This window comes from Sus scrofa, unplaced genomic scaffold, assembly GCF_000003025.6.
Source record: "Sus scrofa isolate TJ Tabasco breed Duroc unplaced genomic scaffold, Sscrofa11.1 Contig1878, whole genome shotgun sequence".
Taxonomy (NCBI): domain Eukaryota; kingdom Metazoa; phylum Chordata; class Mammalia; order Artiodactyla; family Suidae; genus Sus; species Sus scrofa.
Window position 1 is genome coordinate 790935 of NW_018084968.1, and position 14257 is coordinate 805191.

Here is a 14257-nt window from a genome sequence, read left to right on the forward strand (position 1 = left end):
TTTTCCACATTACACTCTTACTGGGTGTCATCCAAGACTAGGAAAAGGGTTGGTCTATTACGCTGGGCTCATGTGAACAAACCCCCAATAAAAAAAAGGCTCCGAGGGGCTCTCTTCGCCCAAGCCCCAGCCCCAGCCAAGCCCAGGGAGAAAGTGCCATTCTAGGAACCGCTGCTACTGTCACAAGCGGACATTATTCCCACAAGGCCACTTTCCAGTGGGTGACGAAAACGCCCTCAGACTTCAATCCCAATGGTGGGAGAAGTTCAGATGCTTCCGTCGGCTTCCATCTCCCCTGCAGCAGTTCCGGCCCCGTGGCCTTTAAAGAACTTCACATACAAGCTACTACAAACGCCTGTTCAGTGACCTCCTTCCCAGCTTCAGTTCTGCCCCACTCCAGTGCGGCCCCAATCCTGCCACTAGGCTCGTCTTTCTAAAACAGAACTTGGACCACAACATCTTCCCAATCCAAAGTCCCCCTGCCTTCCAAAAGCCCACGGCCCCAGCCTAGCTTGCCAGCTTCATCCCCGACTCCTTGCTAACGGAAAACCCAGGCTGGCCCACTTGGTGACCCCAAAACACATATGCCTCTGATTTCCCATCAACTCCCGGCTCCCAAAATCCACAGCTACCCATTGCACTGCCACACCGCTCCTATGCTGGCTCCCAACTCTGTTCCTTTGAATTCTCTATTGTTTAACTTGTTCCACATTCTCTTTCCCTATCTCTCCGACTACACTACTTGAGGGCAGGAATGGAAGGGAAGGCTTTGGCTTTAATTTCAGCCATGTTTATTGAAGGATTCCTAAATTTGAGGAGTAGAGCCAGATAGGAGTAAGCCTGTCACAGTTCTTCAAGGCGGTGACACACAAGGGAGGGGGTAGGAAAAGTGTAGAGATGTTGACTATGCCAAGGAGAAGAGGAAGCGTGGCCTCGGGGTGTTTTAGGGAATGCCCCCCCTATTCCTCCCATTTCCTGTTCACTAAGATCCACATCCGGTGCCCCCCCTTCTCTGATGTCCTTAAGGTTTATAGTACCCAAGACACTGCCCACTGCCCTCCATCCACCAAGACAAGATAACCAGATGATGCGGGCAGGCGAACACTTCACCTCCTGGTGCCTGACGTCAAGCTGCAACCTCACAGCGCGGAAGGTACTTGAATGTTGGCTGAGGAATGAATGAATGCTGGCTTGGAAGATGCTGACTGAGTAAAAGGCCATGCCATCAGGCAGACAGAGCCCTGGGGGCAGGAAAGGGACACTCTAACTAAAGGCAACATCAGGGACAGCTGATGGAGACATGAGAACGGTGTTGAGGAGTTCCTGTTGTGGCGCAGTGGTTAACGAATCTGACTAGGAACCATGAGGTTGTGGGTTCGGTCCCTGCCCTTGCTCAGTGGGTTAACGATCCGGCGTTGCCGTGAGCTGTGGTGTAGGTTGCAGACGCGGCTCGGATCCTGCGTTGCTGTGGCTCTGGCGTAGGCTGGTGGCTACAGCTCCGATTCGACCCCTAGCCTGGGAACCTCCATATGCCGCGGGAGCGGCCCAAAGAAATGGCAAAAAGACCAAAAAAGAAAAAAGAAAAAAAAAAAAAAAGAACGGTGTTGAGTCGAGTCCTGGCCCTATGTTTCATGGCTGGGCAAGCCTCAGCTTCCACATCCAGAAAATGGGAGAATCAGACCACCCACCCCACAGAGTTGCCCTAAGGATGACATGACATGAGGTGATCAAGTGGAAGAGCGCCTGGCACAAAAGCAGAGCTCGAAGAACGTGCTTTGGCACACACAGTGGAGTGTGCAGGAGGGAAGCGAAGGTGACAGAGGACAGACACCCAGAAGGCACCGGGTGCACGAAGGCAGAGCCACAGGCTCCGGGGGGATCAGGAAGTCGTGGCTCTGGTCCTGCCTCCCCACCAGATAATTCACTTTACCTCCCCAGCCTCAGTTTCCACAGCTGTGAAATGAAGGTTGAGCAGGCTTTAAAGGTCTCCCGCAGCCTGGGCATCTCAACATCGCAGCTCTGCCTTCCAGGGAGGAGGCATCAGTGAGCACTGAAATGATACTGCAAAGCCCGGTAGGAGGGGCGGGCACAGCAACAGAGAAAGAGAGCAGAGAAGCCAGCAAGAAGGCAGGAGTGATTCTTCCTACTGGAGGTGCATCCACTTCACCCTCCAAAAGTGGGGGCCCTTGGCCCCATCCACGTGCAAGTCCCCCCCAGTCATCACTGGCACCAGAAAGCATCATCCGCCATCCATCCTAAGGCGAGCGGCATTCAACGTGCTTTTCAAGGCACTTTCTTTTTTTTTTTTTTTTTTTTTTTTTTTGTCTTTTGTCTTTTGTTGTTGTTGTTGTTGTTGCTATTTCTTGGGCCGCTCCCGTGGCATATGGAGGTTCCCAGGCCAGGGGTTGAATCGGAGCTGTAGCCACCGGCCTACGCCAGAGCCACAGCAACGCAGGATCCGAGCCGCGTCTGCAACCTACACCACAGCTCACGGCAAAGCCGGATCGTTAACCCACTGAGCAAGGCCAGGGACCGAACCTGCAACCTCATGGTTCCTAGTCGGATTCGTTAACCACTGCACCACGACGAGAACTCCTCAAGGCACTTTCAAGGCAACCTGCCATGAACATGTGAACGAGCGTTAGGGCCTGCTCACGCCTCCCCTGCCAGATCAGTAAAATCCCTCCAAACTCCGAGGAAAGGAAATACACGCCGCATTCCACTACTGGACTTTCCTTGCCCTTCTACAAAGCCGGCAATGTCTGAACCACAACAATGATCCCTAAGAGAATTCATTTCGCTGATCAGAACTGTCCTTCACATTTTTAAAATAACAGCTTTCAGAAGTGGCCCGAAGGAGTCCACAGTCTGTGAGTCTACCCGTATCCATGCACCTCTCCCTCCCCGTCTCCCGACCCTGGAGCTGGAAATCCTGGAAACACAACCCGATCTTCACGCAGAAAGTACTCTTCCATGTGACACAACCACTGATGCAGTGCAGACCTACTAAGCGCCAGGCAGACGCCCAGAGGTGAGAAAAGCCCCAGCCCACTTATCACTCTGTGTCTCTCTTGGCTCCTGAAGCAACCACGAAATACCATTCCCGGATGAGAGCCGACATCGGTCAAAGAGGCTGGTACCCAGTGCTGGCAGATGAAGGATCTGCACGACTGTTCTGGAAATCAAAGGGGGGAGGGGACAGTTCCCGGTTAGCCACCAAAATCCTTACCTTAATAATATCACGCATGTGTTTAATGCATCAAGATCATCCCTAACCACAGAAAAACACTGAGGAGTCCATAATTCGCTACTGAATTTAAATTAAAAAAAAAGGAGGAAGAATGAAATCTCCCACACGCCCATCTTGGGCTTGTAAAACCTTCTAAATTCGAAGGCTACGGTGGAGAGTTGGGAAGACAGGCAAGTCCCTTCTTCCCGGCTGCCCGGGCACTTCCAAAAAGACCGTGTGAAGAACAAGCCTCGCCCAGCAGTCAGGGCTCCATGTCTGCGTTCGCTGCCCATCCAAAGCACAGCCCCAGAGTTCGACGGGAGAGGCTAAAATTATGGGTGAGACTGCACTTCCCATCCCAGCCCCAGCCTGTGATAATCCACAACTCCCGGTGGCCCCAAATTACCTCTGGAGCTTTAAACGCCTTATATGTTCTTTCATTCCTAGAACCAATTCTTTTTTGGAAACTTTCCTAAGAGATAAAGGAACCAAAAAACCCAAGAGCCCTAGATATTTCGGTGGTGGCAAAGGAAGAGCCAGTAAACGAGCACAGATTTGTTTTTGTTTTTGTTTTTGTTTTCAATGTCTCATGCATATCGCCTCTACTGTATACCTCGGCAGAACAAAATTAATTCCATGTCTCTGCAACTAGGAAAACTCAGACGCCTAGACACTCTTACCTAATTTACTTTTTAGACCACTTCCAGTGCTGATATATTCTTAGAGGTAGAGTGTGAGGATGGTTAAGGAACTCAGGCTGCTGGGTAGTCAGGATTGCTATTTCCAGGAAGAACCGTCCTTAAATCAGCAACCTGCCCCCAGTCAAGTAAGTAAGCAAAGTTAACACTCAGTGGTCCGTGCCTGGTTACAATGTTTATGGAACACTGTCCTTCTTCCTGTGATACAGTTCAGTATGAGGCTCCTTGGCGGGTGAACCTGGTGAGCTATTTATTAGCAACACCAAAAAGGTTATATTTGAAAAGTCCTTGGTTTTCTGTAAAAGTCCTTGGTTTTCTGCAACCAGGGTGAGGTTCCCCAAAGCATCCATCGTGCTTGGGTTAATCAAATAATCTGACACGAATGTGTTTTAAAAGGAAGAACTGAAAAGATTTTTGTCTCCATGATTAGTTTCCTATTGCACAACTTTAATAAATTCTTAGGCGTTCCTGGGATATGAACTATAGTAGTCTAATACTTCAAAATCAAATTCATTTTGGCCTGCACTTTGATTCTTTAAGTAACTAAAAGGTTTAATCAGCGCATTTTTTCTCTCTCAGGGGAACTTGTAACTGGTATTTAATTCTTTTTTTTTTTTTTTTTTTTCGTCTTTTGTCTTTTCTAGGGCTGCACCCACAGCATATGGAGGTTCCTAGGCTAGGGGCCTAATCGGAGCTGTAGCCGCTGGCCAACACCAGAGCCACAGCAACGCAGGATCCGAGCCACGTCTGCGACCACACCACAGCTCATGGCAACGCCAGATCCTCAGCCCACTAAGTGAGGCCAGGGATCGAACCCGCAACCTCATGGTTCCAGTCGGATTCATTAACCACCGAGCCATGACAGGAATGCCTGATATTTAATTCTTAAAACAAATGTGAAGATGGTAGATTGAGAAACAAGACAGTTCCTAAAGGATGGACAGAAACTGTTCATGGTATTGTAGTGGACCCTCTTGTCCTTTCTCTGCCATTTTTGTTTCTCCCTCTACAAATGGCAATTTACATAAGCAAGTTTACTTACACTTTAGTAAAAAATAAATTCACTATTCATGGGCTTTTGGAGAAAAATTTTTGGTTGTAAATCTATTTGATGTATATCTACCTTTTATCTTCTTTTTTGTTGTTGTTTTTGTTTGTTTGTCTTTTTGCCTTTTCAGGGCGCTTCTGCGGCATAGGGAGGTTCCCAGGCCAGGGGTCTCATCAGAACTGTAGCTGCCGGCCTACACCAGAGCCACAGCAACGCGGGATCCGAGCCGGTCTGTGACCTACACTACAGCTCACGGCAACGCCGGATCCTTAACCCACGGAGCAAGGGCAGGGATCGAACCTGCAATCTCATGGATCCTAGTCAGGTTCGTTAACCACTGAGCCACGACGGGAACACCAACCTTTCATCGTCTTCATTTATGTAATACAGTGTCATCAACCACAGTCTCCACACTTTGCATTAGACCTTCAGACCGTAATCACGCAGCTCAAAGTTTGTGCCCTTTTACCAACTCTGCCTATTTTCCCTACTTTCCAATCCCCAGCTCCTGGCAATCACTTGTCTACTCTGTGTTTCTATGAGTTCAATATTTGTTTTAAATAAAATATTCCACAGGTAAGTGGAAAAAAAAAATAATAAGAATCTGATGCATAATAAGGAACGAGCTAGTAAAAAGACCCTGCTAGGAATCCTTTTCGTAAAACAAAAATCCTTTTCTACCGTAAACAATTACTTCCCTTAAATAATTTGCTTTAAAAAATCAAGTAACAGGGAGTCCCTGTTGTGGCTCAGGAGGGTTACCAGCTCAACTAGTATCCATAAGGACGACGTGGGTTCACCCCGGCCTCGCTCAGTGGGTTAAGGATCCAGAGTTGCCGTGAGCTGTGGTATAGGTCATAGATGTGGCTCGGATCCCGAGTTGCCATGACAGTGGTGTAGGCCGGCGGCTACGACTCTGATTTCACCCATAGCCTAGGAGCTTCCATATGCCATGGGGACAGCCCTAAAAAGCAAATAAATAAAAAATTAAAAAAATAAATAGAGTTGAAAGCCAAATTCTCCTAAACAGGGCATTCTTACACTTTGCCTCAATGTTGAACCAATAATGTGAGAAAGCCTATATTTACAATTGCGCTTATTTCAAATCTGCTCTTTCTAGGAAGTGCTGACCTCTACACCTGGGAGATCAATGCCAGGGCAGCAAGGAACCTTCTTTCCAGCAGCACAAATCTGGAGGCATGAAATGAAGTCAGACTGCACTTTTCCTTACTTGCACGTCTACTTGATGGCTTTTTTGCATCTTTTTCTTCCAGATATCCCTTCCTTCACACGCAGCCAACAGCTCCCCTACAAAGAAACCTCCTTGGCCAAATGAGAGGGTTTCCCTCTTCCAGGTTAAGATTCCAGGCTTTGCAAAATCCCAAAGGGTTGACTGGGCTTTTATCTACTTAATTTGAAAACAATTACGGTTTTCGGAACTGCTTTTTATCACAAAGCACTTCATCCTCAAGTCCTTCTCAAAGAATTACCTTAAACATTCCCAAACCCATGGGTTTCCATAACACATAAGAAGGTGGCAAGAAAGCCAGCTGCTTCTGAGTGGCCTCGCATAGGAGGGCAGTTCTAAAGCCATCAATAATTCTACAGACTCTAAAACCGGCACAGCAAAAACTGCAGTTTTCTTTGGCACTGCATGCTGGTAGTGTCTGACGCTTGTAGTAGAGTACACACATCTTTGAACTGGCCAGGTCTCTTTCCATTTCAGAGCTAGGAAGCCAGAAAACCTAGTCTGCGGTCTGCCACTAACTAACTTAGGCAAGCCCTTCTCTGGGCCTCTACCTTCCAAAGTTACAAGACCAAAAAAAAAAAAAAAAAAATCACTGAAGTAAGGAGACAGTACCTGAAACCCAGAGAGATCAAGAAGCATTTCTAGGGAGTTCCCATTGTGGCCCAGCAGGTTATGAATCCAACTAGAATCCCTGAGGATGTGGGTTCGATCTGGCTTCATTCAGTGGGTTGAGGATCCAGCATTGCCTTGAGCTGCGGTGTAGGTTGCAGATGTGGCTTGGATCCCACATTGCTGTGGCGTAGGCTGGCAGCTGCAGCTCCAATTGAGCCCCTAGTTTGGGAACTTCCATATGCTGCAGGTGCAGCCTTGAAAAGCAAAAAAATAAAATAAAATACACAATAAAATAAAATAAAGACGCATTCTAAGGTTACACAGCAAGTTATCAAAGGAAGATGCAAGACTAGAACCTCCATTTCTGGATTTTACTTAAATCACCCTGCCTCCCACTCAACTCAACACAGGGAAGGATGACAGAGACCCCCCACACACACACACACACCCCCACAAGCTCACCCACAAAGTCGCCCACCTGAGTACTGCTTCTACCTTCATTGTCCTCCTGGCTCCTGTTTCTGAACCACAAAATATATTTGACCCTGGCAGTCACTGCTGCAACTGTGCTTTCCCATTCTAGCTGGTCTCCTCTGGCCCTTACAGTGTCGCCTCTTTCTCACGATATAGTTTCTCTATCCCACAAAACAGACACATAGGCATGCAGGAACCCATCCTCTGTATTATAAAACTCTTCCTTTTCCAACAGCAAAGGGACGTTGAGGCCAGAGGTGAAATGATTCAAACACAAGAACCTTGCTCGAGTGCTAAATCCGGCCATAACTCTACCCAGAAGCACATCTGACAAAACGGACTGTGCTCTCACAGGAAAGCATGCGTTCCCCCCCCTTCTCTATCATTTGTCAGGGGACACTGTCATTTCTCCCACTGCTGTGTAATCACATAATGAAAGCCCCAGATGTAATTCATGCACACAAGAGGGCAGACTTCTGGTTGATAAGGGACCCTTTCTTTATTTGCATGGCGCATAGTTTTGCAAAGAACAGGCAAAAGGCTAGAGGGAGAAGGATAAAGGAGCACAAAGAAAATTTCCTTTTCTGTTTTTAATAACAATGTGGGATAATCAACTGGTACTCTTGGACCGTATCCAGCAACCATGCCTGACTAGGCAGAGCATGCAACTAGGAATCCTATTAAATTATTTCCCTGCGAACCCAAGCTTTTCTCTTCCAGAACATCCCAACTTCCAGCCGCACTGTTGACGGTTCTCCATTCACACTACATATTTTAAGGCTTCCATGCTGTTCTTTCTGCCTGGGATTCCCTCCTGTTCTACTCTCCTGGCAGAGTCAAAGCTCAGCCTTTGAACAAACCTGGATGCGAGCAGTTCTTAGCTCACAGTAATGGTCCAAGCCTGCCTCCCCCCAAAAGGCTATAAACTAAGCTTGGACCCTCTGTGGCCCCCACACAGAGCATGGCATCTGCCACATAGTAGATGTTTGGTTATCACTGGTTGAGTTAAAAGGAGAAAACGCTCCTAAAATATACTTAATTAAGCCTTAACTTTACTGGCTGCTGCCACTGCTCTCTCAATGTCAATATTAGAGAGGAAACCAAGCAGCTCTCATGTCAAAGGCTCTGGAGTCAAGCAGCAAACCCTCATCAACACTAGCAGATCCTGCCAGGTGGCTGGATCGCCAAGGGGTGTCAATGGCGGGATGCCTGGAGTTCTCAGTCCCCTGGATCTTACACCCTTGACCCCCCCAACCCATGTGCGCCCTACTCTCTGAGGCTCTTTGGCTGCAAAGACACCGTCAACCTATTCACGGACCCTAAGGAAGGCCAGGATCCCCCCTCAACTTCTTACTCAACCTCTGCCATGTGGCCTCCCTGAAATTCACAAGACTTCATTCGAGCCTTCGATCTCAGTAGAGGTCTTCTCCTGGACCAGTGTCCACAAGTGGATGCTCAATTGGCAAATGTACTGGTGTTTTCCTGTCCCAACCTCTTATGCCTTGGCTATACTGCACCTATGAGAATCAATCTACAAAGCCTTTGATAGCTGCCATAAAGCTTTATGCTGACCATTTTCCCTCTCTCCCCTCCGCCTACCTAAAGATGCACTATCCGTACTCATAAAGGATCACCCATGCAGCTCACAGACTCACACTCATGCAGCTTCACAGATCCAAACACTGAGTCTAATTCTACACCCTGCGTTGGGTCTTTAAGAATCCAGTATAAGTCCTAAATCTTGGCAACATCTGCCTTTCTGTATGCCAGTCTTCTGAGCTGGGTCATCTCTTCCTGGACTCTTTGGCCAAGCTTTCCTGTCTGCCCACCTCTGGAGTCAGCTTTAATAAGACTTGGCCATGGTGGGTAAGCCTGGGCAACGTGGCTTCGCTCTTCAGCTGAAATAGAATTATCTTCCATTCTGCTGGAAGATACCGAGACACTAATGATGTAACACTGTTAAAAGTGCATGGACAGCATCCAAGATGAAGGTGCAACCACACTGTCAAATGTGATGCTACGTCTGCATAAATACAAGGTATGTGCTTTTAAGGGGGTGACAGTGAGAAACTTCAAGTTTCATGGAGTCAACCTGAGAGTCCATCTGGAATGGAGGTAGCATGGTTTTATGAAGACTGCACAAGATGTGCAGCCCGAAAACCAAAGACTTTGATTACAAACCCCCAGGGAACTTAGAGTTAGCATGGTCTAATGCCCAAAGGATAGAGTCGGCCTGCAGGAGATTCTGTCTCCCCCAGATTTATAGCCCTCGTATATTTAAGAGACTACTACTGAATCTTTTCAGTCTCACGTTTAATACCTTGCAGTTAACCTGTTCTGAGTTGCCCAAATGACTCTTTAAACATAAGCAGGCCTATCACTTAAGCGTTGGTACAAGCATGCTCCGGGTACCCCTCAAGCATTGGTGCAAGCAGGCACCGGGTACCAAAAAGCTAAGCTCCTGAGCCTTAAAGGTAAACCACAGCCCTTTGTGACAGAGCGCCTGGTGTTTTCTCCACTGGTGGTGGAATAGAAAACTAGTCCCCCCTAGTGTCCTGCCACTGTAGGTGGCGCAAGGATGGAAACAGTTCTGCATTCTGTATCAGCTTTCAAGCACAGCTCCAGAACCCGGACCCAAAGGAAAAACCTTTGCCTCCTTCCCAAGAGGGGGAAGCACTCCTGGGACCTACATTGCCATGGGGACCAAAAAAAAAACACCCCGTCTTTTCCTTCCCAAGGTCCTTCGAGTTACATTTTAAAAGCCAAGAGAATCTGCATTATTCCACACAAAAAAGGGAACCCACAGCTCAGCACAGTGCCTTAAGTGAAGTCAGAGGGCCCATACTTACTAGTGACTTCTGCCCATTCCAAAGCCACACCATCTTTTCCTTAGAAACCTCTCCATCCCACCAGGAAGATCTGTCTCCTTTCCGGCCGCTCTCACCAACCCACCAAGATCTCAATCTTGATTTCTGCCTCTCTGTTCCAATTAGGTTTCTTCCCGGTATGGAATTAACAGGGCCAGGCTCGATAAATGTGTGTTCTCCTCAAGCAATTTTCACTAAAGTGCAAAGTACTCTTGAAAAATAAAAGTACACGAAGAGATGTGTGAAACCTTCCAGTTGGTTTTTTTTAATCCCGCCCGGTGAGGACTCGGCATGCCTCTGAGTAATGCATTCGTGTCACCCATTTGTGGGAGACGAGAGAAGAAAACTCACTTGCTCCTTTCCTAATTTAGAACCTTCCCTTATCTTAAGTCTATCAAAGCTGACTCCAGTGGAGGGAAGGCAGGAGAGGTGAGGAGGAAAATTAACCCGAAGTGACTGCCAGCGGGGAGTGAATAAGCACTTCGGCTTTCCACCTGTGTCAGAAAGGGGGGGCTTTGAACTGGGGGGGGGGCTTTGCACCTGCCGCCCCTTCCCCAGCCTCCCCCCATGCTACCCCATGAAGAAAGCTGGCACTTGATCCCTCTCTTGGAGCACTTACATAAGCCCCTGTGAAACTTCCTGTGACAGTCACGGAGAGTATAAGCTGCTATTTGGCTCCCTTGGGAGATCATTTTAATGGACTGAGTGACAAAAGTCACAGACTCCGAATTCAGCAGAAACCTGCTCAACCGAGGTACATCAGCTCCAGGACGCAAAAAAAAAAAAAAAAAAAAAATCCATCCCCATTAAACAGGGTCACCCAGGGGGGAAGGATTCGGTGCAGGAGAGACAATCTGTTCCCTCCTAAGTGACCCATTTAAAATGAGAATGTTCCAGGGAAAGCGCATAGGTTTAACAAATTACAAACAGGCAAAGGGAAGCTGGGCAGGACTGAGGTGCCCTAAGAGGAAAATTGTAAAGAAGGTAATAGGCGCTGAGCAAAACAACTCAGGGATGCACAAACTTTGGAGTCGATCACCCGGCCCTTCAGAAAGAATGACATTCCCAAGACTGTCTGGATCGCTCCACACTGGTCACTCAGCACAAGCGCTTTGTCTAAGAGGACTGACACTGGCTGGGTTTCCTCTCTACAGCTACCGCTGCCACCCAACCGCTCTGTCCAATAGAGGGACTCCAAGCTGTGGCTCTCACCCCAAATTGGCCTCGACTCTGCAACAAGGAGCAAAGAAAAGTTCTTCACAGCATCACGCCAGAGAAGGCAGGTGGGGATCCCTCAAAGGGTCAGCTCCAAAGATAGTAAGTTCCCCCAAAGCACAGGGGCTCACATCTAACAAGCTGGGGGCGGAGGGAAGGAGGGGACCTCACCTCCTGGCATTGACGGGAACCTACTCCTTGCTCCCGTTAACAGTCAGTGAGCCCAGGTGCAGGGCCGGCCCTGGGACCGGTCCAGGAGGACATCAGAAACTCGGCGACTCCTACCTCCAGCCTCTCCAGGGCTCCCCAGCCCAAGCGGCAGAGGGTGTGCCCTCCCTCCCTCCCTCTTCGCCAGCATCCCGAGTACAAGGGGTACCAGCCACAGGTTCCAAGAACTTGTCCGGCGCCGCTCACCAGGGCATCCCCGCGGCGTCTCTCGCACCCCCCGAGGTTCCTACCTTGGCCGTGACTGCCGCCTGGCAGAGGAAGACCGCGGAAGAGCTGGGTGGCGCGGCGGCGCCGCCGCCTACGAGGCGCAGGGGTTCCGGGTCGGGGTCCCAGCTGGAGCTGCCCTAGTCCGAGCGACCGTGCCAAGTGGAGACTTCGGTGCAGCCCCCGCCTCCAAACGCGGCGGGGAGGGTCCGGGTCGCCCAAGCTGAGCACAGTCCCTTCTTCCTCTCCCTCCGGCGCTGTTGTCTGGAGCTGCTCCCTGGCCCGGGGACTCTTCCGAGAGGGGGGCTCCCCTCATGGACAGGGGCCTGGATCCACCTCGGGCTGGGTCCGTGGAGGGGGCGCTGGGGAGAGACACGGGGCGGCCGCCGAGGCCGGCTCCACCTCCCGCGCTCCCAGTCGCTTCGATTCGCCCCTTCAGGGCAGGGCCTGCCCGCTCCCAGCCCGGCCGGGCGAGCGCGGCCGCGCCCCCAGCTTCGGGCGCCCGGGCTCCCGCGCGGCGACGGGGCAGCGGCTGTCCGGCCGGGCCGGGCACCGAGCGCGGCGGCGGAGGCGCTAAAGCCGGCCGCGGCACCCCCTCCCCCCGGGCCTGCGCCGCCCGCCTGCGGCTCCGAGCTAAGGAGGCGCTGGAGAGGGCCTCGCCCCGGCCTGGGGCGCGGGGCCGGGGGCGCAGGGCCGGGGGAGGCGCCCCGGGAAGGTCACCAGAGCGGAGGCGGGGCGCAGCGCGGTGGGTGCGGGGAACCAAGGCGGGTGGCCCCGCTGCCGCCGGGAGCGCTCGCCGGCCGCCGCCGCCGCCGCCTCGGAAACGCACCGACTACCCCGAGCGCCAAGCACTCAGAGCTGGGCGGCCGCGGAAGCCGCCGCCGGCAGCCGGGCGCCGCTGGCCGGAGCCGGCGCGCGATCCCCGCCTCCCGCTCGCGGCCGGGCGGGGGCCGCCGGGCGGGGGCCTCCGGGATGAGGGAAGGCGGGTGAAGCGCTCGAGTCCGGGCTCGGAGCTGGCCCCGCCGCCGCGTGCCCAGGGCGCTGGGCTCGCTCAGCAGCTGCAGTGACTGTGTGTCTGTGTCATGTCTGTGCAGCTGGGGGGACCGCGAGCCGGGGCCGGGCTCGGAGCGGGGGCGGGGCCAACACTCGCCTCGGCGCCCGCCCCCACCCCGTGACGGCGCGGCGGGCCAATGGTAGGCGCCGCAGCGGCGCGGACCCGGCGGCCGCCCCCGCCTAGGCTCCGCCCCTCAACGAGGCTCCTCCTTTCTAGTTCTTCAGCTCGCTCGCAAGCAGGCGGAAGCAACACCCGGAGCCAGGATTTGGGCCTGGGTCGGGATGAAAGGGTGCAAGCTGGGAGCTCCCCGCCCTTCTCCCCCCCTCCCCCGCCACCCCGGCCGCTCCTGGCCGCCTCCGGCTTAGCGAGCCTCGCGGAAGGAGGGGGAAGGGAAGCGGGATGGGTTCGCAGCAGCTGCTGTAGACTCTTGCAGGCTCGCCAGGCCGTACAGCCTGTCCACTCCCCCTTGTACAAAACAGCCGTCGTGGGAAGTAGGAAGTTTCCCCGCCTCCACTTCTACTCGGGTCGCCGCTTCTCTCAAAGCAAGAAGCCATCGCGCTGAAGCGCTTTGACAGCATCATTTGGGGCTGTGTATTCGAGAATCCGGTCCAATTCTCCCTACTCTTGCGGAGAAACTTCATTTCTTTGCCCCCTACTCCCCAACCCCTCACGCACACCCGATGCAGGAACAACACGCCCCCTCCCCGTTCCGATTTCTTTCTTGTTCTCTCCTGGCAGAACCACCCCGAGCGCAATATCCGATGGAATGGACCTGCCAGTCCTAAAGACGAGAGAGTGTCTTCTATAGGAAGGAGTGGGTGAAATTGGCTGGGCAAAGGGGGAGGAGGTGAGAGAGTGGCTGGAAGGAGGAAGCCTAGAGAAGAAACCCAGAGGAGGAGAAAGCAGAGAAGCAGGGAGAGAAAGAGGACGCGGAGGGATGGACAACTCTGGGAGACCTGAGCTCCCGCGCGCGATCCAGCTCCCGGGTTTTTTCTCCGCTCAGTCCCAGGGCTTCTGGGGTCCCCTTCCCCCGGGTCCCCACCTCTCCCCAGCCGGGCGAGCGGCTGGGTCTCAGGCTCGCCTCCGCGCGCCACTCTTAGCCCTTGGACTCAGAGAAGGCAGCGGGAAGCCCAGCCTAGTTTTCGAAAGGGGCAAGGGAAGGATGCAAAAGAAGAGATAAAGTGCAAGGGTGGGAAAGGGAGGGGGCGCGTAAGAAAAGGATGCCAATCTCGAGCCGCCGTGCTGACCACACTCCCCAGAGGTCAGGCTGGGGACCCAAGGGCTCCGGAGGTTCGTCACTCGCTCGGCTCCGGACCTGGCTCCTGCCTAAGCAACCCGGCTCACGGCCTTTAACTTGACCCAGCCGGGACCTTCCCCCC

The 14257-nt window shown here is 52.1% G+C and overlaps 1 protein-coding gene across 1 annotated transcript in view; it reads right to left on the reverse strand.

The window, feature by feature from the left end:
• The window catches only part of LARGE1 (LARGE xylosyl- and glucuronyltransferase 1), a 588827-nt gene extending 576513 nt beyond the window's left edge, over positions 1-12314 (reverse strand). Inside the window, exon 1 of the mRNA XM_021081477.1 lies at positions 11851-12314. The gene's annotated coding sequence lies outside the window, so the exon portion shown is untranslated. The remainder of the gene's footprint in view (positions 1-11850) is intronic.
• Between the last annotated feature and the right edge of the window lie 1943 nt (positions 12315-14257).